The sequence below is a fragment of the Mastigoproctus giganteus genome, chromosome 14, assembly GCF_048544385.1.
Source record: "Mastigoproctus giganteus isolate SK-2022 chromosome 14, ASM4854438v1, whole genome shotgun sequence".
Taxonomy (NCBI): Eukaryota; Metazoa; Arthropoda; class Arachnida; order Uropygi; family Thelyphonidae; genus Mastigoproctus; species Mastigoproctus giganteus.
Genome location: NC_143588.1, coordinates 121518892 through 121545189, shown reverse-complemented (window position 1 = coordinate 121545189; position 26298 = coordinate 121518892).

Genomic DNA, 26298 nt, shown 5'->3' with positions numbered 1-26298 from the left:
TAGAATAGATGTGCGGAAATTTGCTTTTAGTCAGTGGGTAGTAATTGCTGGAACAAACTGCCATCTGTCGTTGTTGAAGTAGATAGTTCAATAAATTCGAAGGGGAACTGGCTAGCTTTCTTTCTTGCTTCACATGCCTCCATTACTACTAATACCACTGCTAATTTCGAAGCTTGAAAATTCCACTAACAAAAACGTCGTGTGAAATGCTATCCTTGCAGCGTAGTAATTCTTTGTTATGTACCCTTCTCAAACGGCAAGTTGCTGTAAGGAGTAATCTCCTGGGAGCGATGAATAGTCTACTACAAAAAGTAGAAAACCTATTCGAAATGCATAGTAAGGATTCTACAGTTACGGAAAGGATTCTACGCGTGACCCTTCGCTTACTCACAACTTATTTCCAGTTCTACTGTAATTGAAGACTGTACATCTGTTATTTCATCTCGTGTTTGTATCTGCTGTTCTGACAATGTCTCTAATGCAGTCCGGTGCACACTCTGTAAAAACTACATATGACAGAGTTGCCTCAACTTTCTGTCCGACGATGTTGGTACACACCAGAACCCTGCATCTCGCATCTGCCTTAATTGTTACTTTACTTCTCCTTCTTCTGTCCTTCTTTACTTCTCCTTCTTCTGAGGAGATTGGTACAGAATCTCCTCTCAGAGATTCTGTACCAATTTCTAATTAATCGCCGTCTCATCTTCAATTTAAAATGAGCCTCCTGCCTCTAGAATCTTATCTATATCACCCCAACTAAACAGAATTGAGTACCACTGCAAAATTCTTCTTTCCAGTGCTCCCAGCAATAAACCAGCAACCAATCCTGTAATTATTCAAGCTTCGGTCCCATCTTCTTCCTGTACAGTCACTCTTCAGACTTTTCTATGCTTCAGTCTAACACTATACCCACTGAGAAATCCAAAGGTCTTTCTCCACTTCATGATGTGCGATGTAACGCTCCAAGCTCGTTCTTCACGTCCTTCAACTGTGGGACTACCGAAGATCCTAAGCCTCACTCAATAAATACTATAAATCAATCTTCCATTGCTAATTCTTCTGATTGTGAAATTGTGAGAGTCCATCCAGATTGATCACTCAGTACCTGTTCCAGTTCCTCCTACCTTACATCCTAAACTGGTTTCCTTAAGTGATGCTCATAAATCAGCTGAATATATAAGTCCCGTCAAGTCATTATCATTGCATTTGGATGGTAAAGCTACTTCCAATCAAGTTGCTCACCTCTTTTGATGCTGCCCAATTACTCAGTCCTTTGTCTGACAATATCAAGTTCTCCACTACGCCTTCAAATATATTTCTCGATTCTACTTGCTCTTCTGGAGTACTCATGCCGAATAATGTGAATGGCCCTATGAAAGCATCTCAGTCCGTCGCTTCGAAGGATCAATTTTTGTTGTCAGCGCCTACGAAGTCTTCGACCCACCAATTTTTGTTCTCAGCGCCTACGAACAGTCTTCGACCCACCAATTTTAATCAGCGTCTATCTAATAAACAGTCCACAATTTCAGCTGATGTATCTCGTTCTTCATCTAACGAAAGTAGAGAATCCCCTATTTGCATTCGGAACGTAATAAGAGCTCAAGATTTCAAGCTGTTCCTCGGTCTTTCGTCAGTCGGCTTGCTCCTTCCACAGATCATTTTGATCTTTCTTCTTAAAGAGGAATATTTATTATAAAGGCATATTTCCATATTTATCTTAAACCCACTATGCATTTATCGTTTTTTTGCCAGTAGGAATTTTAATTCCTTAGAGAACCAGTGTGAGTAATTTGGATCAGGAACACTATAGCTTGGAACAAGGTTTTTGTAATTTCGTTAATGATTTGATAAAAGCAGTCCACTGCTTCTTGAGGATCATTGATTTTAATAGTAATTCCCAATTACAGTTCTTAAATGCATAATTCAAATCAAGCCATTTCGCTTTATTGAAATTGAGCTTCTGCTTTCGTTCTATATCCCTATCTTTAACTGATCTCTTCTTGATGGCAAAAGCCACGGGGATGTGATCTGATTTGAAAAGATTAGTATTATTATTATTAAATCAGTTTATTGACCCAATGAATGTGGTCTGAACTCCTTACACGTCCATTCAGCCAGGAGGGCGATCCGTAATACATTTAATTATTTACATTCCATATAAACAAAGAAGTTTTCATAATTAAATATGAAGAATAAAAATCAGTTTTACAATCAGTGGATGTCGACTTACATCAATAGCAGCCATAAATATTAAATATTTACAAATTTCAGTAGCCGATTTAACAGTAAACAAATTTACAAATTTAGATACAGCTTTTCCAATGGGAGCAGATGTCAGAGTTCCATCCACGTGAAAGTTTCCTGTAGTTTCTCTGTTCTGTATCCTTTTGAGTCACACAACTTAGCTAAGTTGTGTGACTCAAAAGGTTAAAGTTAAGGAGTTAGAACGATCGCTATTAATAAGCTAGACAGTAGGCTTAAAGACCACCAAAGGAAAGTTGGTGAAGACTAAATCCAAGTAGATTTCGTTTCTAGTTGGAAATTCACAGATCCCATTCAGATTTAAAGAAATGAATTTTTTTTAAACTCTACCTTTAAGTGTCCAAACATTAGTTGGATTGGCATTACAACCATCGTAGGCATGTGGCATATTAAAGTCCCCTAAAACAATTAAATGGTTCAGTCCCAGATGTTAGTCAAAAATTTGGTCGATACTGCGCTCAAATTCCATCATAAGAGAGTTATCTACAGATGGTGGAAGGTAGACAAGCATAACATAGCAGGTATAAGAGGCACTGCCCAGTTGAAGGAAAATAAATACCTTCAATGTTAACCAAAACTTTGACTTTTGAGATAGGAATCTCTTTTTGGCAAACGATCATGAGCCCACCGCTTCTCTTATCCAGTCTAACCCTACGAATAGCAACAAAGCCCGGTGGGACCAATTCACTGCCCTTAACATCCTGAGTGAGCCATGTTTCCACTGAAAAGTAGATGTCGTAGTCTTCTTGTAATATAAGGGAATAGGTGTCTTTATAGTCGGGATTGTTCGGGCATTGCACGTTTTGATAGTAACAAAAAACATTATCTTGTAAATTATTATTATTTTGCCGAACTGGAATCCTATTTTCTTGATTGTCTGTATTTGCTATTCATTTCCGTTTCCAATATTCGTAGATGAGGATGGGTTTGTTGATTTTGTCGTTGTACTTACATTCTTGTGGAAAGGCAATATCAGTGTTCCTTCGGTCCAGTTATTAGTGTCCAGAATTCTTGCTTCATTGTCTTCACTATATGAGACTTTAAAGGATGAGTCCTCCTGTGGGAACCTTGCTTTCAGTTTGGTTACCTGAACATTTAACTTACAGAAGCTGTTAACGTATTCTTGTAATTCTCTTTCAGTGGTATCTGGGGCCAACCTTGAAACAAATATAGCCTTGAGCTTTGGAATAACTTTAAGCTTTTTTGTTTTTTGAAGCTCCTATTAGTAGCTGAAAACTCAGATTCCAGTTTTTTTTTTTTTTTTTACTGCTACAGTACATTCTTTCATTTTGTGTGCGTTATCTGCACCCGCCGTATCAGTGCCCTTTGCCAAATCCCTTTTTAATATCACGGCATAACTATGCTTTGTCTGTGTCTTGGCTCAGATTGGTGTTCACACCTCTGTGAGGAAATTATCCACCCGTTATCCAGATTGTGCTTCGTTTCTAATCTTCAGTAATCCATCTGAACAAGCATGTATTTGAGATAAGGATATTTGGCCAGTCGATGCTATTATTAAGCCGTACAAGTCGTCTTCTAGCATTTGCTGCCAATATTTCCAGACGTACTCATCCTTTCTAGCAGTTATCTTCCCGTCGTTTATCAAAGTTGTCATCATTATCGTGACTCTTTTATGTCGAGTGGTCAGGCACGCGGGTGCATAAGTACAGTGACCGGAGTTCAAGCCCGTGACTGCTAAATACGTGACGAGATTCAATGTTCCTTACACTTCGAGGGTACAGCTTTAAAACGGTATTCGCAGGCCGGCCGCCAGTTAGTACACCGGACCGAACCTATTCGTAACTCTCTAGGAGGCTTCCGGATCAGCTAGTGTATAATCTTGCTACCTCTACTCTGCCAGATAGTGAATGGAGGGAGTCCGAGTAGTGTGTATGCGGGGAGCATTGTCAAGGCCACGTTATGTCAAGGATCTGGGTATATTCTTACCAGGTGTACGCCATATCCAAAAATTTCATTACTTCATACAACATATCCTACCCACTTTTTCTTACTATTGAATACACCATGAATTGTCAAACTAATAGAGCAAGCTTATCTGCGAAAAGATCTAAACCTCCCAAGGACTTCCTAATTCATTTCACAAATATACGTGGTCTCAATTCTAATCTTAATGATACCCATTTCCACATGCAGTCTGCCAAACCTCGTGTACTTTTTCTGACAGAATCTCAGTTATCGGTTGATTCAACTACTGCTCATCTCAGTTGCCCAAATTATTCGCTGAATGATTCCTTTCGCCTCAAAGGTGGTACTTGTGCATATGTCCGTTCTGATATCCCCTGTCAGAGACTTGGCAATTTGGAATCTCCACTCTTTGATCTTCTCTGGCTTAAAATCTCTCTACCTCATTTTGTGAAATTCATCTGTTGTCTCTACCGTTCTCCCAACTCCACTAATCACTTGGAGCTCTTTGACTTCCTCTCTTTGCAACTTGACTTTCTCCAGTCCAACTTTCCTAACAGTGAGGTAATTTTCCTTGGTGATTTTAATGTTCACAACTCCAGCTGGCTTCCGTTTACTAGTCACACATATCCAGCTGGCTTCCGTTTACTAGTCACACATATCCAGCTGGCTTCCGTTTACTAGTCACACATATCCAGCTGGTCGAGATGCTGAGGCTTCTGCAATTACTAATGACCTTGCACACATTCTTCACTTAACTACAACGGACAATCCTAATCGTACAGCCAACACGCTTGATCTTTTTCTCACAAACAACCCGTCTAAGTACACGGTCGAAGTGAGAGCTCCTTTAGGCACTTCAGATCACAACTTGGTGATTGTCTCTTCTCCAATGGAACCTTTATCTCATGGCTATTCCCAACCGCGTGTTTTTTGGCATTACAAGAATGCAAAATGGGATCACCTGCGAGATTTCTTTTATTCTTTTCCTTTGTCGGATTACTGTTTCAAAACTTCTGATGTCAACCTTTGCTCAGATCGTGTCAGTGAAATTATTCTAACTGGAATGGAATCCTTTATCCCACACTCCACTTTAAAATCTCGTCCTTTACCTAAACCTTGCTTTTCCAATAAATGTGCAAAGGCTGTTCAAGAGACGAATGTTGCATATCGTAATTGGCTTGTTTCTAATTCTTCAGTTTCATTTTCTGCCTACACCAAAGCTCGCAACAATTGTAAAGCAGTTATTAATCAGTCCAAACTAGAGTTTGAACAGGCTAAGGGTAGAAAACTTGCTTCTTGCCCTAATGGTAGCCGAGCATTCTGATCCCTTGCCATAACTATAGGCTGAAACTTTTGCCCATCTCTGCTCCCACCTCTGTCCAAACCAGATGGTTCTGTTGTCACTTCAGCCAAGGATAAAGCTGACCTACTAGCATCCCATTTTTCTTCCAACTCATATATTAATGATCTTGGTAAAACACATCCCACCATTCCTAACAGGCTCCATTCAATGCCTCCTGTGGTCTTCCGTCAAAAAGATGTCAGAAGGATTTTGCCGAATCTTGATGCTAAGAAAGCTCAAGGTCCGGATGGTATTTCTCCACTTGTTCTCAAAACCTATGCTCCTGAACTTATTTCTGTTCTTTGACGCCTTTTTTCACTTTCTTATTCCAAAGGTGTTTTTCCTTCTGCTTGGAAATTTGCTCATATCCAGCCAGTTCCTAAAAAGGGTGACAAATCCCTCCCATCCAATTATCGTCCCATTGCAATTACTTCTACTCTTTCTAAAGTAATGGAGAAATCAATTAACCGCCAACTCTTACACTACCTAGAAACCTTCCGTCTGATCAACGATCGCCAGTATGGATTCCGTCAGTGTCGATCCACTGGTGATATTATGTCTTATGCTACCCATTTATGGACTAATTCAATGGAAAGATTCGGTGAAACACATGCAGTTGCTCCTGACATCTCAAAGGCTTTCGATCGTGTTTGGCATAAAGGCCTTCTAAACAAGCTTCCATCTTATGGTTTGCAACTGTTTTTAGTAATTGGTTATCCAGTTTTCTCTCCGATCCCTCACTGAAGTGGTAAATGGCTCTCTGTCTTCTAACTTCTCCGCTAATGCCAGTGTTCCCCAAGGTTCAGTTCTTTCTCGCAGTCTTTTCCTCTTCTATATTAATGACCTTCTTCCATTAACTGGAAAGCCTATCCATAGTTTTGCCGATGAAAGCACATTGTATTCCACTTTCCTTTTTGAGAAACTTTGCCCTGCTCAATCAGTTTCAACTTCTCGAATATCCGCTACCTATTCCATAAATGCTGATATCCAGGTATTTCTCCAGTGGGGCAAAGACAACTTAGTTGATTTCAACCCTTCTAAAACTCAGTCTTGTCTTATATCTTGTAAAAAGGATTCTTCTGCTCCTATACTTATCTTTAGTGACACTCCGATTTCTAGGCAAAATGATATACAGTATCTCTTTTGGGGATTACTCTGACTTCTAATCTCTCTCGGCACAAGCACATTATAAATATTGCTTCCTCTGCATCTAAAAAACTTGGTTTTCTCTTTCGCTCTCGGGGTTACTTTTCTTCCAAACAGCTGCTCACTCTGTATAAATCGCAAATCCGCATTGCCATGGAATATTCTTCCCACATCTGGGATGGTGCCCCCAAAACCTCTCTCAGGCTTTTTGATTCCATTCAGAAGAGGGCAGTTAGGTTAATTAATGATTCATCTCTAATAGAGTCTCTCCACTCGCTTTCTCATAGACGTACTGTTTCTGCTGCATGCCTCTTCTACAGATAGTTCCATGGGCACTGTTCTTCTCAATTGGCTTCTGTAATCCCCGCTCGTTCTTTCAAAACAGTCCGAACACGTGCTGCCACCAGCCAACATCCATTTACTGTCCAACTTCAAACCCACAGAACCAACTTTTCATCTTCCTCATTTATTCATTCAACTGCCGTTTTCTGGAACAACCTTCCTTCATACGTATTTTCTGAAAATTACAGAAGTTCAAGTCCAATGTCAACAAATATCTTCTTTCGTCTTCTCAAACTCCAACCCAAGCACGGTACTAAGTACTATAGGTTCTAACACCTCTCGTGTTTGCGGTTTACATAAAAAAAAGAAAATACGGTGCTGTTTCTTGTATTCTCTCTATCTTCTGAAGTCCTCTGACCGTTTGGTTGTCCCGAAGTATAAACAGAAAATTTATTATTTATTTTATTTTCTATCAATTGTAGAAGTGTAAAAAATGTCTACTTTTGGTCTCTTCCTTCTGCAACAAACTTTTGCCGTAGTCGCCCTCGCTGAAACATACTTGACAGTGAAATTTCACCTCTTTTCTATTCTGTCTATCACTTGGTCAAATTGCTACAGTTCACTAAACATTCTTCCATTGAAGTATCTCTTTATTAGTTAATCTTGCCGGAAATCTTCTCCTGATTATACTTTTTTACCTTGCTCCCCCAGTTTCTTTAGCCACATTCAGCAATTAGAGAATATTATAGATGCAGGGATCTTTTTTAAGCCTCCGAAAGCAGTGCCATTTATTCTGGGTGATTTTAATATCCCCACTGTTTTGACCCTAATCGTTCACGAAATTCTATGGCTAAGCAATTTTGCAGCATTTATCTTAGTAACGCCCTAACTCAAATCTGTAACTTTCCCACCCGGAACTCCTCTTACGTTGATTTAGTTTTTATCCATGAATCAATTCTCTTCTCAATTTCTAAGGGTGATAATTTCATCCGATCAGATCACTTCCCTATTGTCGTAGATTTTCTTTCTTTTATTTCTGAACCTTCCTTTGACAGATACTTTTTTAGCTTTAGGCACACAGACTTGACCTCGTTAAATCAATTTCTGGGCAATCTTGACTGGATTCCAATCCATAATTTTGAATCGATCGGTCATTACGTTGATTACCTGTACTTAATCCTACATATACCGGTTTCTGCAGCCAGTCATCACCTACGGGTCAGAAATCTGGGCGTCGGCAACGAAAACCACGCTAAAAATCATTGCATCTGATGAGTACTGGCTTCTTCGGTGGGTCCTCTTCAAACATAAACTGCCCCCACTCACACATACTTCAGATATCATCCAACTACTAAACTACAGAAAAGTCTCCAAACGGATATTTGACCTCCGCTTGCTTGTGTCAATTAAAATGATAGCGGGGGAAGTCAATACGCCAAATTTTTGGCAGATGTGCAATTGGAGGATCCCCCCAAAACCCTTAAGAGCCCTCCCCTCTCTGCAGTCTGTGGCGTGGAGGCTGAGAATAGGGGATAGATTCCTGCCCATGGAGATGCTCCACAACGTCCAGGAGATAGATGTGGACTACAAAAAGTTCATAAAGGACAAATCGTATAGAAGACGCATCATCAGGGACCAGCTTTCGCCTTCAACCGAGTGACTGCCATCGTCTTTTCATATGTTTTCATTTCCCATGTTAATATCAATTTTAAATGTAAAATACGTAATTATACGTTTATTGTCTTATGTAATTTTACCTGTATTAGTTATTTAATGTGAAACCCCTAGCATTGTCGCTGTTGTGGGTAACATTGCATCAGGCAAGCATGTATCCAATCACTGCCTGCAATAAAAGATATTTATTTAATAAAAGATATTTATTCTGTAATTTCTGAGTTCGTTCCCATCAAATTCTCTTTTGCTAATCGTAGTAAGTTCCCTCACTGGATGTCGAACAACCTTCTGAATTGAAGGTTGTTCGACATCCAGTATTGAATTCGTCGCAAAAATTCCCTCCACAAAAGGTATTTAAAACTCCAAACTAACTTTAGCTACTTTTCCTTTTCTTCCCTTAGACGCCATGTGAAGAGAATTTCTAAATCTCAATATTCTCATTATCTTCACTCAGTTAAAGCCGAACTTACTCGGAATTTCAATTCGAGACCATCGTGGTTCTATCTCAAACGGCTATCGAGATCTAGAATTCCTGCGCTAATTAATGATTCAAATATCTCTATCAACTTCCTCTTGGCATTGCTAATATTTTTGATACGCACTTTTCGAAACTTTGTTCTTCCCAAACGTGCTATTCCCTGTTATCCGTTTGAATATAATAGTAATGACAGTTTGATAGATTAGTTCTCACTACTGATGACGTCCAGTCAGCCATTTCTTGGCTTAAAGATTTCACTGCTAGTTGTCCTGATATCATACTTGCACTTTTCTTCAAGAAAAGTAGTTCGTCTTTAGCTCTTCTTACAAATCTCTCCAATTAGTGTCTTCTTCGTGGCTGTTCCCCTTCATCGTTCAAAGAGGCTTATATCATCCCGATTTATTTATAAAAAAACAGGGTGATAAAGCTAAGCCTAATATCTACCGACCTATTACTATACTGAATACAATTGCGAAAAAAACTCCTACTTTATAAATATCTTAGTTGCTACCTTCACCCTTTTATCAATAATCATCAGAATGCTTTTCTTCCCAGGAAATCAACTGTTTAAAATCTTGCCCTGTTTTCTCATTTCCTACAAACTAATTTGGGCAAAGGGAATCAAATTAATTCGCTTTCTTTCATTTTACACACGCATATTTGACTCTGTCCACATTAATCTTCTTCTCTTCAAGCTTTCATCTTATGGTCTCCGATCCCCCCTTTACTAGATTTGCTTCTTTCACAGCTTAGAAATCGCAAATAACTGTAATAATCGATGGTACTTCATCGACTCCGTTTACTGTTTCGCAAGGTGTTCCTGAAGGCTCACCATTGGGTCCGCTCTTCTTTATTGTTTATACTAATGATCTGTCAACCTTATTTCAGTCTGTTAATGTTGAGTGGCAACTCTATGCAGATATTAAACTTCACAAAGTTATTTAGGAGAATCATTTAGTGATGGATAACGTGAAATAGTTAACCACTCAACTGTTTGCAAGAAAACGAATTATAGTGAAAATTATACAACCTTAAACAAATTGTTATACACACTGTTTGAGACAGAAGAAATTATACAGAAAATTTACAAGGGGGATAAATTAACCATTAAAGTTAACAGCTGTCCAGTCCAACCACAAATGTCAAATCAGTCCAAGACATGAACAGGTCTTCAACAAAACAATTACATGTTGTCCGTGAGAGCTCATAACGTACGAATTTTGATTAGAATCAAATAAACATTGAAGATGGTTACTTTACAGCAGAAATGTAAGGAACCGTGTCCTCTTTCAAACAGAAAGCTGGAAAACATGCCGGGAGAAACCCATTTACCACTGTTCCTATTAATAAATGGATCTTCCGGAATAAATAGTTTTGTAATTAAACATTTTTGGGAAGTTGGCAACGGTCACGAACCATTTTTAAAATTCGTTGTTTTCTTGTTTTGGATTGCAGGACTCGTCAATTTGAATTCCTTTGAATTCTGCGTGGAGGCCCTTGCGAATGAAGTACGAAAGTCCGCAGTAAATTAGATATAAGTGTAAAGGTAGTGAACCAGATAGAACTTGTAGGGCAGAGACAATCCTACATTCCCTTACCAATACCAAGAGGAAACTTCGCTGGATCAAACCAAGCTTGGACTGAACTGTAAGCAATTTAGTGCGTCTAAACCAGGCTGCAGCAGCATAAGTGGTAATTGGTAAAAGGACAGCTTTGTATAGTGTATGCAACATCTTGTGGTTGACACGGAGATCCTGAAGGAAATGCGAACAATTCGAAAGATTTTTTTTTTACTTTGTCAGACAGATGATTCTGATGAGGAAGAAAGATAGGGCGGTTATCAATCAGTAATCCAAGGAATTTTGTGGTAGTTACAAAAGGGGAAGATCACCATTGATTTTTATGAGAGGAAGAAGAAGAGCTGGCGAAAAGGTACCTTTGAAGACCATCATACAAGTTTTACTGTGGGAAATAGTAAGTTTGTTGCGCCTTGCCCAATCAAGAAGTTGTTGAAGAACAAAATTCGCATTTTCTTCTAACGAATGGACAGAATTTGCATACAAAAGAAGTAAATCATCCGCGTATGTACGCAACTTATGAATAATTTGGGGAAACCTTAAGCAACCATCGGTTTGAAAACAACATTCCAAAAAAGGGTTCAAGAACAGACCCTAGCGCAAGGGCTACTATAGCCCTATTGCGCCGACACTTTTAAAGCTTTTGATCGTGTTTGGCATAAATGAGATTTCATCGTATAGTTTGCCAACTATTTATTTGTAATTGGGTGTCCAGTTTTGTCTCAGATCGCTCACCGCGATTGATGGTAGATGGCTTTTTGTCTTCTAACTTCTCTACTAATGCAGGTTTCCCCAAAGCTCGGTTCTTTCTCCCACTCTTTACTTCTTGTATTTTAATGACCCTCTTCCATCGACCTGAAATCCTATCCATAGTTTTGCCGATGATAGCATATTGCATTCCACTTTCCAGTTTGAGAAACTTTGCCTTGCTGTAACAGCTTCGACTTTTCAAATATCCACTACCAATTTCTTAAATGGTGATCTCGAGGTAATTCTCCAATGGGACAAAGATTATTTAGTTGATTTCAATCCTTCTAAATCTCAGTCCTGTCTTATAACTCCCAAAAAAGGATTCTTCTGCTCCCATGCTTATCTTCGATGGCACTCTGATTTGCAGACAACATCAGAAATTCGAGTGTGATGTCAACGAGTATCTTCTTTCAAACTGTAAGTGGAATCGCGTTTAGGGCGTTTGATAAAAGAAAAGAAAACATCGAAAGGGGTCCGATGCTTATTCGAGGTGGTTGTTTTCAAATGTTTTCCGCGGTGGTTGCAAATTTTGATCGGGATTTCTTAAAAAAAAAGAAAGAAAAAGTGGGACGTAAAGCGGCAGAAATTTTCAAGCTTCGGGGGTGGCAAAAATGCAATGAAAATGTCACAAACGAATAACTGCGTTTGAGATTTACTGAGAGCCCCTTTGTCGAGTTGTGTGCGTGTCGTTGTCCGAAACACGTTTATGGTGGCGATAATGACCCGGGGGATGCGCCCTAAAACGATTAAATCTATTACGAGAGGATTATGTTGCGCCGTGAGTGAGCAGTTGTCCGCTGTTTCCGGCCTTCGAACACTCGCCTTCTGCAACGATCGGAAAGAAAAGATCCGCTCGTTTATTGAGTGGGTCGTGACACCCGCCAACGGGGACAAACAGTATTAAGTGTGTCCGTGATTAACGTGCACTTTGCCAACTCAGCCTCGCCTTTCGCAGTGGGAATGTGCTCGGCTTCCTCGTCTCATTCCTCGGGTGTCCGAAGCCATCTATGACGGGGGTCATTTCGGAAATTGCGTCCAGTTCCGTAGGACGGGTTCACTTTCTCACGGGTTACGCAACGCAGGTGTCATCTTCCTCCCCGCCATAAAACACGATTGCGGATGAACGGTTGTGGTCGGTCGGGAACGAACTGCCAGTCGTCTGCTCCTGTCCCGTCTAATTACGAACAGTCTTTAAGCGTCTGATCGACCCGCCCGCCGACCTTGACGAGACGCAGCTACTGCGTGCAGCGAGGATCATAAAGTCATCATGGAGGGCGGCTTAATGTCCGCTTTTAGAGACTGCCGGGCCGGCCAGTGCCCACTCCGCTTTCTCACGAGCACCCCAATAAAGAAGACAATTAGTCCGAGATTAACTGCGATTGGATTTAAACTGCGCAGGTGCGTTGCCAACCCACCCCGAAATAAGAACGGGCTCGCTGCCACTACGGTTTCTTCGCGTCACAAGTGGCTCTATTAATAACCCGGTTAACCTCTCCGCTGTGCTTGTGCACTGCTGCGGGGAGGAGAACCTTCGGCAGACATAAAAACCCATCGTGTGCGCCCGGAGAAAGAAGTGCCCCCATTACAACAACTCGTCATTACCACGTCCCCTAAGGGGGGAAACGGCGTAATCTGGGGATTCTCTTCCCTCCCAAATCTTCCCCTACCGCCACTCTGGGGAATGGCCGAAAGCCTCCTTGGCGGAGTGTCCTCGGCATCGGTCGATTAGGCTTAGCGCGGCCCTGCGAGAGGAGTGCGAGGCGAGATTTAAACGACATTTATCTAGCTTGTCGGCGGAGGGGGGAGTCCACCGAGGATCGGCTGCTGCTTTTGGAGAGTCGAGGGTTATCCGCGAGGTGTTGAGATGAACAAACGCGGCGGGGGTCGAAGGGGAGGGCCGAAACAAGGCGCAAAAACAAAGGGGAACAAGGACGAAGTCATCACGTGACTCGAGTTCGTCTTAAGAAGAAAAAGCCGGAAAATGCGCAGATCGAAAGACCCCCCCCCGCCGTCTAACGCATCAAAAACGTTGTTCGGAAGATGCCGAAGCGGGGAATACGAGGGAGAGTCTTTCGTGCCTCTCCCCCACCGACCTTTGCTTCCCCCAAATTAAAACCGTTCGGAATGTATTTGCGGCAACCCTTTCGGCTGGGGATATGCGAGAGGGGGAGCATCGGACGCATGAACCGCTCGTTCGTGGGGTGAGCATCAATCTCTCGACGTGTCGGAGCCGCATCACCCATCCTCCCTGATCCCTCGGGTGCAGCCATCTTCCGACGGAAGGAAAACAGTCAGGCACATCGAGGGTTGGTAACCGTCGCATTTTCCTGCACCCCGTCCCTTCCCCTTTCATTCAGGAGACATCGGGGGAAAATGCGTGCGCCTTTTTTTTGGGGGGGGACAGGGGCTTATTTTTTTATTTATTTATTTTTTAATCTTTTCCACCGCGCGCACACGGCAAACCAAACGAATTGAGACCGAAGCGGAAGATGCTAAAAAATGACTTTCGGGAGGGGGGGGAGATTCTTTTAGAGGAACCGCGACTCCATTACGGACAAGTAGGTGTTTAATGTAAGGGCGGGACAAATGACCTCTCTCGGCAAAATTCAACCTTAAGGTGAAAGAGGCGTGCAACACGCGTTCGTCTGAGATCCCTACGCACCCAAAGATATCCCCCACCGCGCGAATGTCCCTAATCCCCCGTATCAACGAGCGCACGCCGTCACTTCCTCGTGCCGTCACCAGATGGCAGCAACGGGATCGCACTTTTCGGTGACTCCAGCGGCGACAACAGACGAACGTGATCGGAAGCGGGAGAGGACCGTCTTCGTCGTGTTCGTGGCCTTCCTTCGGTTCGCCAACTCGTCGTAAGTATCTGCCGACACTCATTTCTTCTTTAATTATTTTAAGTTGGTGGGGGGACAGCCGAAGTGCGTTTCTCGAAGGGACAGTTTCGTCCGCGGGTGACGATCGAAGGTGTTTCGGAGGTTGCCGTGGGTGACGGCGCACTTCGACTCCGCTCAAAATGCGCCCGCAACACAACACACTGTAACGAAAGCGCCGTGCAAAACTTTAAAAGCCGTGACGTCATCGTCCGAGGAGGCATTTAATATCGCGCTACTGTCGGGTGACGTCATCGGTGCACGTGACCAGACAGGGACGGCAACGATGACGAAATGGTAAATCGTCCGCTTATTGGGGATCACGAGGCCTTTCCCAACGCACCCCGTCGTGTTAGAAGATCAGCATTTCTAAGAAGCACGTGATCATCTTCTCATCCCCACTTGAAATTACGAAGTGACGTTTTTATGAAAGCCGCTTATTAGTATCCCCCCCCTCCTTCCCTCCCATCCCCTCAGCCTACGTTTGGCACTTCGTTACCGCAGTCCATCGGGAACAGGCAACTCCGGTAAATATTAAGTTCGGTTTTCGCTTTTTCCAAGCCTCGGTGGTTCCGAACCACCCCCTTCCCCCGTCCCCCGACTTTTCCGCAACACTTCCCTGGCAGTCCGGGAATGCACGCACAGGTGTCCACCCATCGATCTGCGTGGACACGATTTTCTTGACGGGCGAAGTGATATTTTTTCACGTGACTTACTCGAATAAGGCGAGAGGGATCAGTAGCGTCGCTAGCCCCGGACCACCGCAACCCCCCCTTCAGCGCTGTAAAAGGCGGCGTCACTCGGCAGTGAGGTGAATGCATCATAAACTCTTGCGCGACGCAGCTGTTCTCGGCTCTCTTAACTGGGAGCGTGAAAGGGCCGGAGCAGTGCCCCCTCACGGTCACAAACGAACCCCATTGATCGCGATGCGGGTCTCAACTGGATCGGACAGCCACATTTGACACTCAGTCGGGCGGAAAATTTCGCCCTTCAGTCTGGGAGGTGCACGCGGGGGTTGCGAACAGCCCGAAACTCCCCGAGTGGCCGACGTTTTGTCACGCATCGCCTTCCCACCCCGCGCTGCAGCTCGCAGGTGTGCAGATGCGGAACCACCGCAGGTAAACGACGGTGACTCGGCGCACAATAGAAGGCCCTCTCCGGTGCGCGCTGCTTTCTCCACAAAAGCCGCCGCTTAAATACGGAGAGGTGAAACGGCGGTGTAAGTCATTTATGCGGACACGGGGGCTTCCACTTTCCCAAGTGCGCCCATCTCGGCCACTCGGGACGTGTCACACAATCGTCGCTCTGGGAAGAGCCCTTTTGTTCCTGGCCAGTGCCGTATTATGCGCCACAGACGACCCCTTTCTCATTTACGGCATTCATCGCACTCCATTGGGGTGTCGAAATGTGACAGCGACCCTCCAAAACCTCGTCTTCCGAAGTCACGCGATTCGCTTAATTTTAAGATTTTGGATAATAAATAAGATCTTTATTGTACAGTTCACCGGTACACGCAGGTACCACGACCATACAATACCCTTCACGGCACCATGCCAGGGGTTATTTTGTTTTCTTCACCCGTCGGATGGATCTTTTCTCGCTCTGTCTTTCAATTTCAATTTCAATTTCGACGCATCGTTAATATTGAGCGAACGAAATATCGGGCTGCCAGTTGGGTGGGAAATCCAAAATCAGATGTTTGGTGGCAGAGTATCAGTGATACGATGACAACGGACCCGAGGAAGAACCTTGGGGGACACCGGCTCGAGACAACGGGAAGTGTGCCATTAGGAATTATCCGCGAACTCGGACAACCAATTTAACAAAGGTGCTCGAATCCATAACAATTTTGTTAAAAGGGTAGCTTCGAGATGACCCTTTCTGAAATTTTTTCGAGAGAGCCCACAAACGCACCAGTGAACACGTGTTTTTTGGGTGGGAAGGGGGGGGGATTGCCACCTTATAACCTAAAATGAATTTAAAACGAAATATTTTCAACGACTGCGAGTGAAGTCTACTTTCAAATGCTGCTGAATCGTTTCCGTAGGTACGTCGAGAGTTCCTAGAAAACTAAAAAGGGCCAGCGTAACACCCTCCCACCCCCCTATAACCCTAAAGACTGCCATCCGTCCCAAATGTTAAACGCCCTACCGAAATCATTGACCCAACGCTGAATCAAGAGCTATCGGCAGCTTTCAAAAATATCTTTCACGAATGGTTTCCAACAGGATGAATCACAAAACACTTCAAACCGGATGGATCCACCATCAGGAATTTACTAGCGCTTAACTCGAATAAAATAAATTGGAATGTGCAGATGGGCCGTTTACATAAACCTCTTTTCACTCCGTCCCTAGATCTGGATTAATAAATACAACGAGGAATCCCGGTCCTGCACTACACTGGGTGCAAAACTGACTGAACAGATCTGCTGAATGCTCGCCCACTTTTCATATTTGAAGAGGGGTCCCTCCAGTCTGTTTTTTTGGCTACTCTTCTATTTGGCCCTTAAAGAGTGGTGTTCCGCGTATTCTGTGCCGCTCTCCTGAGAGACTTTAATGTCCCTCCTTCTCATTTACCACAAGTCTGTTGTACAGAATGGCACAACTTAAACGCCTTCACTTTCACTGCACAAATCTTAAGAAAACTGCAAGAATTACCCCGATTGAACGGAATGTTCAGTATCCGAATGCATGGAGTGAAAGTGTAATCGTTCAACCGATGCCTCCAAAAGAAAATTCCTCGCGGTGTCCACCACACTCTTTTGCCACAGCACCAGTTTCAAAAATATTTCATTTGTCTCGAGGACGATTCCAGCGCTCAATGTTGCCACTTCAGTTCTTCTCTAATGATTAAAACGGTGCTTTGTGGTCCTTTCGTCATCTGGCATTTAAGAAAATTTTCAGATTTACAACGTTCCATCGACATCCACTCTTTCATCATCTTCTACTTTCTTTGTGCGAGGCAACTTTAAAATGAATTTAAATTTTATAAAAATATTCTTTTGCGATTTTAAGTAACCAATCATTTGTGCGTATCGTCGCATTTCCTGCTGTTTTTGCTTTTACATTTTTCAATTCGTTTTTATTTAATTTGTTCTTTTTACATTTTTAACTGAACTTTCAATTCTTTGCATTTACGTTGTATTAATACATTCTGCTCTTTTTCTTTTTTCTTTTTTTATCTTTCATCATTTTCTTTCACTCTCACACGTATTTCCATACATGTTGCATGCATTTTCCCCCGAACAAAAGTTCCAGGAAAACATTGAAGCACTGGCTCAAAAAGCATTGCAGGATCATCTAGACAAGATTGCAGCAATAATTCAGACACAGCATTGGCTTGTTAAGGGGAAGTCTTGTCTGACCAATTTGATTGCATACAATGATGTGGTCCCAAAAGAACTGGATGCAAAGAATAATTTTGATATCATATATTTGGATTTCGGGAAAGTTTATGGACACTGTTACACGTGGAAAACAGCTGTTGAGCAGTGTGGTATTAAGGGTAACTTGCTGCAATGGATAAAGGAACAGTTGAGCGGGAGAACACAGTAAGTGGTAATCAATGACACTGCTCTTCGTCGACTAAAGTTATTAGTGGAGTCTCACAGGGATCGGTGTTGGACCCATTGTTCTTTTGCTTATTTATCAAAGATATCGATGAAGGTATATCAGGCTTAATGTGGAAGTTCCACATGTGGAAGTTTGTGGAAGATAGGATGTTAATCACAGTAATCAAGATAAAACAGAAAAATTAGATAGTCTTAGAAATGGCACTTGGAGTTTAACATCGACAAATGTAAAGTACTCCATATGGGAAGCAGTAACCCCCAGAGAATCGTACCAACTATGTGTTACCACACTCATAGTGGTAGAGAATGAAAAAGAACTAGGGGCAAATGTACAATCAAATATGAAAACATGCTGCCAGAGCAGCTCATGGGGTCTGGTCAATGATATACAGGAATTTTGCTAGCAGTAATAAGGAGATGATTATCTCCTTGTACAAGGCAATGGTCAGGCCACGCCTTGAGTACTGCGTACAGGTCTGGAGGCCTCAATTTTGGAAGGATGTAGAGTTGCTTGAGTGAGTACAGACAAGGGCAAGTGATTGATGAGAGGAACATAGGGGTGCTCATAGCAAGAAAGGCTCAACTTCTGCAAATTGCAGCATCTGGAGACTAGACACTTGTGTGATGATCTAATTCGGGTGTTTAAGGCTTTCGATGGTTTTTGCTCAGATTACGCACGCGAGGGAGCATAAATTGAAGTTGCAGGATAGAGGTGTGAAAATTTGCCTTCAGCCAACATGTGGTTATTTGCTGGAACAAACTTCTGTCCGTCGTTGCTTAAAGAAATTCAAGGAAGATTCTTCCTGTTGCTCAGAATAATCACCTGAGAGGACATAAATTCAAATTGAGGAAAGACAGATGTGTGGAAGTTTGCCTTTAGCCAGCGGGTGGTTGGTTGGTGGAACAGACTTCCATCCGTTGTTGTGGAAGTTGATAGCCTAAATAAATTTAAGGCTGAGCTGGACAGGTATTTTGTACGAATGGAGAGGTGAAATGGGAGTGTTTTTTTTTTTTTTTTTTTTTCTGGCTGATGCCATTATAAGCTTGCTTTCTAGCATCATTTGAGACTCTAATACTAAATTGTTACATTTTTACAGTACGTTGTAATTAGGGTTTGACCTGTGGTGTTCGATAAAATTAAAATTAAAAATAAATGTGATCTGCTCAAATAATAAATGTCGCAGCGACCCTTGTCAGCTGTGCCACCCCAGCCTTAAAAACACGTCTAGTGGTTAGCGGGGCTTTGAAACATAAAATACAAGCACCACCGGACGTCCATTCCACAAATCCATCAGTTATGATGGTAGTAAACAAGTCCAAGGTTTTCTTCAGCCCACGTGTTCAGCAAATTGGGCGACAGTCTTTTTACTGCGTTCTTTAAAGATGGGGAAGCAGGCGCAGATCAAAATGTACTGGATGGAAAAGCCGATTAACGAGACGCAGAAAATGCCTATTCAATGGGAAGGTCATCCGTGTAGGAAGTATGGTTTGAGGGAAACAAACGGAAACGTATCAAATTTTCAGTCACCTAATTTCGAGGTCATCTAGGATTCAGTGACATCCCATTTCATCTACTTCTAACTGAGAAAACTCATCTGATAAACCAAAAGGAGGCCAGTTCAGCGGATTTAACGTCGTTCAACAATTTTTAACAACAGCGAACTGGAAACCCAAAAAAGTTTTGCTTTCGGAACAATCTCGCTTTTCGTGAGCAAATCACCTCTCGTGGTCATCTCATTTCATACGGAAATTAACAACCACGCAGTCCCCCTCACTGCTCTCTGACAAATTTTTACTTCGCAAGACGCAGTGGTTCTGAACTTGAGATGCCTTTGGGCGAATCACGTTCTCTTAAATAGTCCTCTGCACTTACGTTCACGTCGCATATTGACATGCTTGCATATAAAAATTAACTTCTTACGTTGGACAACCAAACAGCACCTCTTGCACGTGAAACAAACTGTAACAACTGCACGATATACAAGAAGCACAGTGTATTCGGCCATATTGTATGGTGCTGAATTGTGGGCGTCAGCCACCTATATGAGCTCTGTGCGTGGCTTGCTGCTAATGTAAACCAATCAGTGGACACAATAATAGCGGGAGATTTTAATTTGCCTCTTCCGAAACACAGGGAGGCCAAGAAGGAGCCGGATGCTACATAGGCGCATTGCACGTAACGCACCTTCTGACACCAGTGACAAGGGGAATGCAGCAACTTCAATTGTGTGCCATAGTTCATTAGACATCAAGCAAACGCAAAATTTCATAAAATTTAAGTCGGACCACAACCCGTTTGAAGTAGAAGAAGATGAATACATGCATGAAGGGTAGGCGCGCAAACTGGTCGAAACAAAGTAAGGATCTTTTCTCTGTGAAGTACATCAATGCAGAAGACATTCTGAGTCATCTGACTAGTTACAATTGGAATGGTCTGCAAGAAAAGCCAGTAGATGACGCTTTAAAAATGATCACTCAAGAGTTATACAGCATTAGACGGAGCAGCAAAATAAATGAAAATGTCTTAGAGGACAAAGGAATTGTTCAACCCACAACTAAAAGCAAGTTTTCTGAGGAAACAAAAACCACAAAAAATGGAAAAGAACTGGTCATCCCGCCGACCACATTTGTTATAAGAAGGAGAAAGCACGTTCCATCAAATAAAAAAGCCAGGCACACTGTAATGTTGTTCAACAAAAAGAATTACTAGCAATAGAAATAGCACAGAGAATATGACGGAATGCATTTTCAAGGAATGGGCTAATAGTACTTTTGATAATCGTGTAGACCGAATCAAATTGACACTACTGAAAATAAGAACAAAATACTGGATCTCCTGAAAAATTTATGCAGGGGATAGGATTCGATCCCAGAGGATCCGACCTCCTTTGAACAAAATTCACATCACCAAAGAGAACGTAATGAAGGCAATCAACGACCTACCCAGTAAGGCCACCGTTGGACCAGATAAATTTCCAATGTTCATCCTTAAAATAAGTAGCCCATTTATAATCGATCTATTACTGCACATCTATCAGGAAATCAACAAATCAAGAGCGTTCCCGCAAGCTTGGAAAAATTACATTGTAACCCCAATACCAAAGATTAAACACCCAAAATTGGCTAAGGATTACAGACCAATTTCTGTTACTTGTACTCTACAGACGGTATTTGAAAAAGCATTGCTTCCTACCATCAACCAACACTGCTTGAGCCATAGACCACCACATTTGCACTCAGTCATTTCTGGGAGATCAACGAACTTACTGGATACCCTTTTTCGCGTGCAGAAAGCACTAAACGAGAAGAAGCAAATTGTATTATTTTTTTGGATATCTCCGCAACCTACGGCAACATCTCAATTCCAGCCCTCATTCGGACTTTAAGGAATTATTTTAATGTAAGAGGAAATCTGTTCACATTAATAAGCAGTCTGCTCGAACAAAGAAAAGTGACCGTTAAGCGTCAAAAAGTACATCGTCATCTCTCGAGAAGTACCGCAGGGAGGAGTTCTTTCGGCTACCCTTTTTGCGGCGGCACTGAGCCATTTCTTGCTCAGAAAATCGGCAGAAGGTATTTTGCAGGTGGGGAATAGCAAAATCGAAGAATTTGAGAGCTATCTGGACTGCATTGGACCCGGTATGAATTAACAGAAATCCGCCCAAATGACCGTACATAACAAGCTGAAGAAAAATGACATTTCGATCTTTGTGGATGGGCAATCATTCGCAAAGATCAGTGTAATCAAATTATACAAATCTTTCCTTAGCAGTAAAAAAAAAAAAAAGTTTAGAACCGTCACTTCCGGTATGAGAGAAAGGGACAAGGGTCACACCACACCGAAACAGTAATTAGCGGACCTTTTCAGTAAACAACAGATGATGCGATGGAAGGGAGTTCACAAAACTAAATTTACTTAAAAAAATAAAAAGCGAAACTGGTTGGTCATTTGGAAGGTGCTGCTTTCCGAGTTCGGTCTGCAAGGCGATGGTGCGAGTTCTTGAAAAAGACGGCGCCATCTACGATGCTGTCCGCAATTCAGCGGAGTGTATATTCGAGACGATTGCGCCCGCCACTGTTTATAATGGGGGTTACATCCGCGATTTCGCGTGTGTGTCGGACTGCGAATATCCCGCTAATGTAGCGGTGTATTCGAGCAACACGTGCAGCTGATTATCTCGAAACATTCGTAATAAAAAACGCCCGAAACCGCTCTCGCCATTACCGGGTCTAAAACAACGAGATGGGGAATTGGGGGGTGGGGGGAGATGAGCGGAGAAAGCTCGCTTTAATGGCGCGGAGATGGTCAGGGGGCATTCGTTCTATCATCCGCTTAGGTGGCCGCTGTGTTAACTACGATGCACTTTGAGCTCTCCGCAACGTGCGGGCGGAAGGGGCGCAGATGTTTTACGCACCGCAGACCCACTTAAGTCGAAGTTATTACGGTCATCTTGGAGAGGCCGTAAACACGGGAATTGAAACCGAGCCTTTGCTGATCATTAATTAAGGTCATTTCGGGTTATTCTTTGCAAGCTGTTGCTCTTCGCTCCCACCCACGCCCCCTCCCTCGTCTCTGAATAAGGGATTATCGAGCTTTGTTTTTTCGCTTGTTTTTGTTTCGAGCGATGTTGCGAGGGGCTGTCATCAATCACCACAATGGGGCTCTCCGAAACTGAAATCGGTTTAAATGTACGCAAGGATGCCGGGAGAGGGGGATTCATTATAAGAGGGGAGTCGGGAGAACGGCAATGACGTTTAAATAGGGTCATAGACGCTCATGACCTAATATCCGTCGTACAATGACAACTGGCTTCACCTCCGGAGAATAGCGAGACGCGAAGTTAGCAAAAAACAGGAAGAACTTAAGGGGAACTGCCTTTCGGTAGCTCCTTCCTTCCCTCCCCTTCCCGCTATTAAATTCAAAATGGAACGCCACTGCTGATCGACTTCACACGCCTGGTCGTGGGCTCTCGCATTATCGGCCGCTTTAATGGCGCTTTTCTCCCCACCGATGCGACACCTCGGGATCGATGCCACCCTCAAAACGCCCGCGAAGAGGGATGGATTTGTGTCCTTATCTGCAGATCCTCGCTCGGCCAATATTCTCTTCCGGTGGGGGGGGCGAAGGAACAAAATCGGATTAAGATCGGGAAGAGCAAATCGCCGGGGATGTGGGATGTGTGTCCGGCGGAGCGTATTCGTAGGCTGGAAGTGCGTTTAGACACTCTCGAGTGTCGTTTGTTTCAGCCCCCCCCACCGCGTCATCCCTTAAAGAAAGTCGAAGTTGGTGAGGAAAGAAACCCCGCTGAGGCGAGTGCTTTTCTCGCACACGTGGGGAGATAGCGCAGACACGATCACAGTCGGCAGATACCTTTCACGGTGCACGCAGACCTCGAAGTGTTGCGGATGAGTTAAGAGTTGTCAGTGAAGAACACCATCTGAACTTAATTTGCATACAGGAGCCCTACTTCTCAGACCAATCATGTGATGAGCATTCAAAAGTCAGTAGATTCTCTTGGCCACTCGGTGAGAATCCAAGATAATAAATTCAATAAATGACAATTTATTGAATTGACAAGAATATTGAACAAATAACAATGATCGATTTAGGATCAGTTCCTGATCCTAAATCGACGATTGTCTTATTCAGTAAAAACTTCACATTACCCTCATCTCAAGTCTGTGTGATCAATATTCTACTCGCATTCTTCTGATTACATCCCTATACTGTCCTTCAGACCTGAACTCTTCCTTGCTGTACCTCGACAAAGTACTGCCAATTGATTAATAAAAACAGACCCAAATTCCAAATCGAATTTATGGCACAGTGGCGTATTGGACAACCGAGGAAGATTACTTGAGGAGTCAATCTTTTCACACAATCTTACTATTCATAATCTACCACATACGTTCTCCAATACTCTGCAGGAATCTAATACAGATCTTACCTTGTCTGCTTCTCTTCTAACGTTGCAGACTGGAAAATAACATCTCTCTTGGATATTTAAACTGGTTTCCCTACAGGATATTGTCAGGTACTTAATCAAAAACATCAAGCAGAGTAGTTTGTGCTCGTCTATTCGACATGACTTCTTGTTAGATATCTCTTCTTCTCCGGTTTGCTCTTCTGCTACTGATTATGCCACTCCCACGTGCACAACGTCCTAATTAAGTTACAACTCATCGAGACCTCTCAGGCTAAATATAAATCAGTCATTTTTATTGACTTCGACGGCGCTTTTGACTCCCTGTGGTACAGTGGAAGAAAGCGTCCTCCATAGACTCCTCGAGGCCAATTTCTCTCGACAATTGTTCAACCTAATTAGAAGCTACTTTCAAGACAGATATATTACAGTCCTCCCAAACAGCAGTCTCTAACCAGGAAAATCTCCAGAGGGCGTCCTCAAGTTTCTGTCGTGGACTCCTCATTTAGAATACTGTATAGTCTTAGACAGTTGGTTACTTCGAGTTTTGATAAGACACATGCAATAGCATATGCTGACAATTTGACTCCCATCTTTGCAGGCAAATTTCGCTCGGATCTCGAGTGCCGCGCCATGGTCTTCTCTGATCTTCTTGCTTGGGCAGCTATGAATATATCCGTCAAAAACGAAGATGATGGCTTTCGGGGAAAATTTGACTTTGCAAGGTCTCTGCTCACTAAAATTAATGTCAAATCCATCCCAATAGTTTCACAACTTAAATAGCTCGGAGTTATTATGGATGACCGATTAAATTTTGTGTCCCATGTCAACCATCTGACTTGAAAGATCAAGAAGTCAGATGAATTTTTGATCTTTGAAGTCAGATCAGAATTAATTTGATCAAAAAGTCATTCTGATCTTCTAAGGTCAGAATCACCAAGATTCACAATCACCGAGACCGAATGGGGATTAACTAGGAAAGCTCTTTCCAAAACTGTTTTTGTCCATCTGGCCAATTGCGCCTCGGGTACGTGGTTTCACAGGGAAACCAACATCAAATTTAAAGATAAATTGATCACAATTCAAAGATCTATGCTCCTTTCCATGCTCCGGGCTTGCAGCACAGTGTCCTCTGCTGCGCTGCAAGTCTTAGCAGGTGTACTTGCAATGGACTTTCACCTCGTGAACAAATATCTCTGCTACATAAAAAAACACAGAATCCACAGACGTCTTGCAATCTACAAACACGTCCATGCGTATGCTAAAGTGCAGAACCTGCAATGATTTGGAAATTCTGTGCGTGAGTTGTGAAAAGTATCACGTGCATCAGCCCACGATGGCCTGCGGCCCTGGAGAACGAGGATGCATTGTGGCGAAGCACTCTTAATCATCGCAGTAAAAGATACGAATATCAGTCAATTACTACTATTAGTGTGAGCAAAGCAATGCAAGGAGGGAGGCTTGAACATCATCGGCCATAAAATACCCTCTTCATATGCCCGTCTCTGATATTTTGCTAAGAATTTATTCACACAACTTACAACGCCAGACGACAGCTTGTTCCCATAATCAATATCCTACAGCCATCCTTCCTCAAACATGAGGAAGGATGGCTGCATGAAGAAAGATGGCTATGATTCTTCCTCAGACAACAGGGTATTTAAATTTAAGTACCCTTATGTCTGAGGAAGAATAAAAATTATATCATTTATTGACCATCCCCAAAACAATCTTATCTGACTATGTGTATTATGTCGGCAAATGACATGTATTCTCTGGCAGTCTCCTTTTTGCTAGAAGAAGAATCCCAGTTTCGGGACGGTAAAACTTTTAAATTCTCGTCTGAGACCGACTAATTGAGCCAAGGAATGAGAAAAGCCCATAGAAGTTCCTTATGTCATTGACAGGATTCGAACCCGGCCTTTTTCACCCTGTGGAGTAGAGAACGGTGATTGTAATCACTCTGCTGTCCGCAAATACAGAGAAACAGTAAGAATGCCCATCAACATTCAGCTTACTCTGTCAATTCAAGGATCACATGGCTGGGCCTAGTCTCCAGTAGCCTCAATTTGCAGAACTGAAGCCTTTCTTGGTAAGAGGATCCTTTTGTTATTAGTAGAGACATACGACGCAAGAAAGCAAGCTTATACAGCATCAGCCAAAAAAAAAAACCTTCCCATTTCACCCATCCATTCATTCCCAATGTTTGTCTACTTCTGCCTTGAATTTATTTAATCACAATCAACTCCCACAACGACAGATGAAAGTTTGTTCCAGCAATCAACCACCCGCTGGCTAAAGGCAAATTTCCGCACACCTATTCGACAATTGTCTCTCATCAATTTCATTTTATGCTCCCTCAGGTTTGTCATCTCAGCAAGAAGAAGAAGAATCCTATCAGCATTGAGCCTGCTCAATCCATTCAAGGCCTTATACACCTGAATCAGATCACCTCGCAGTTACCTAGTCATAGTCTCCAGA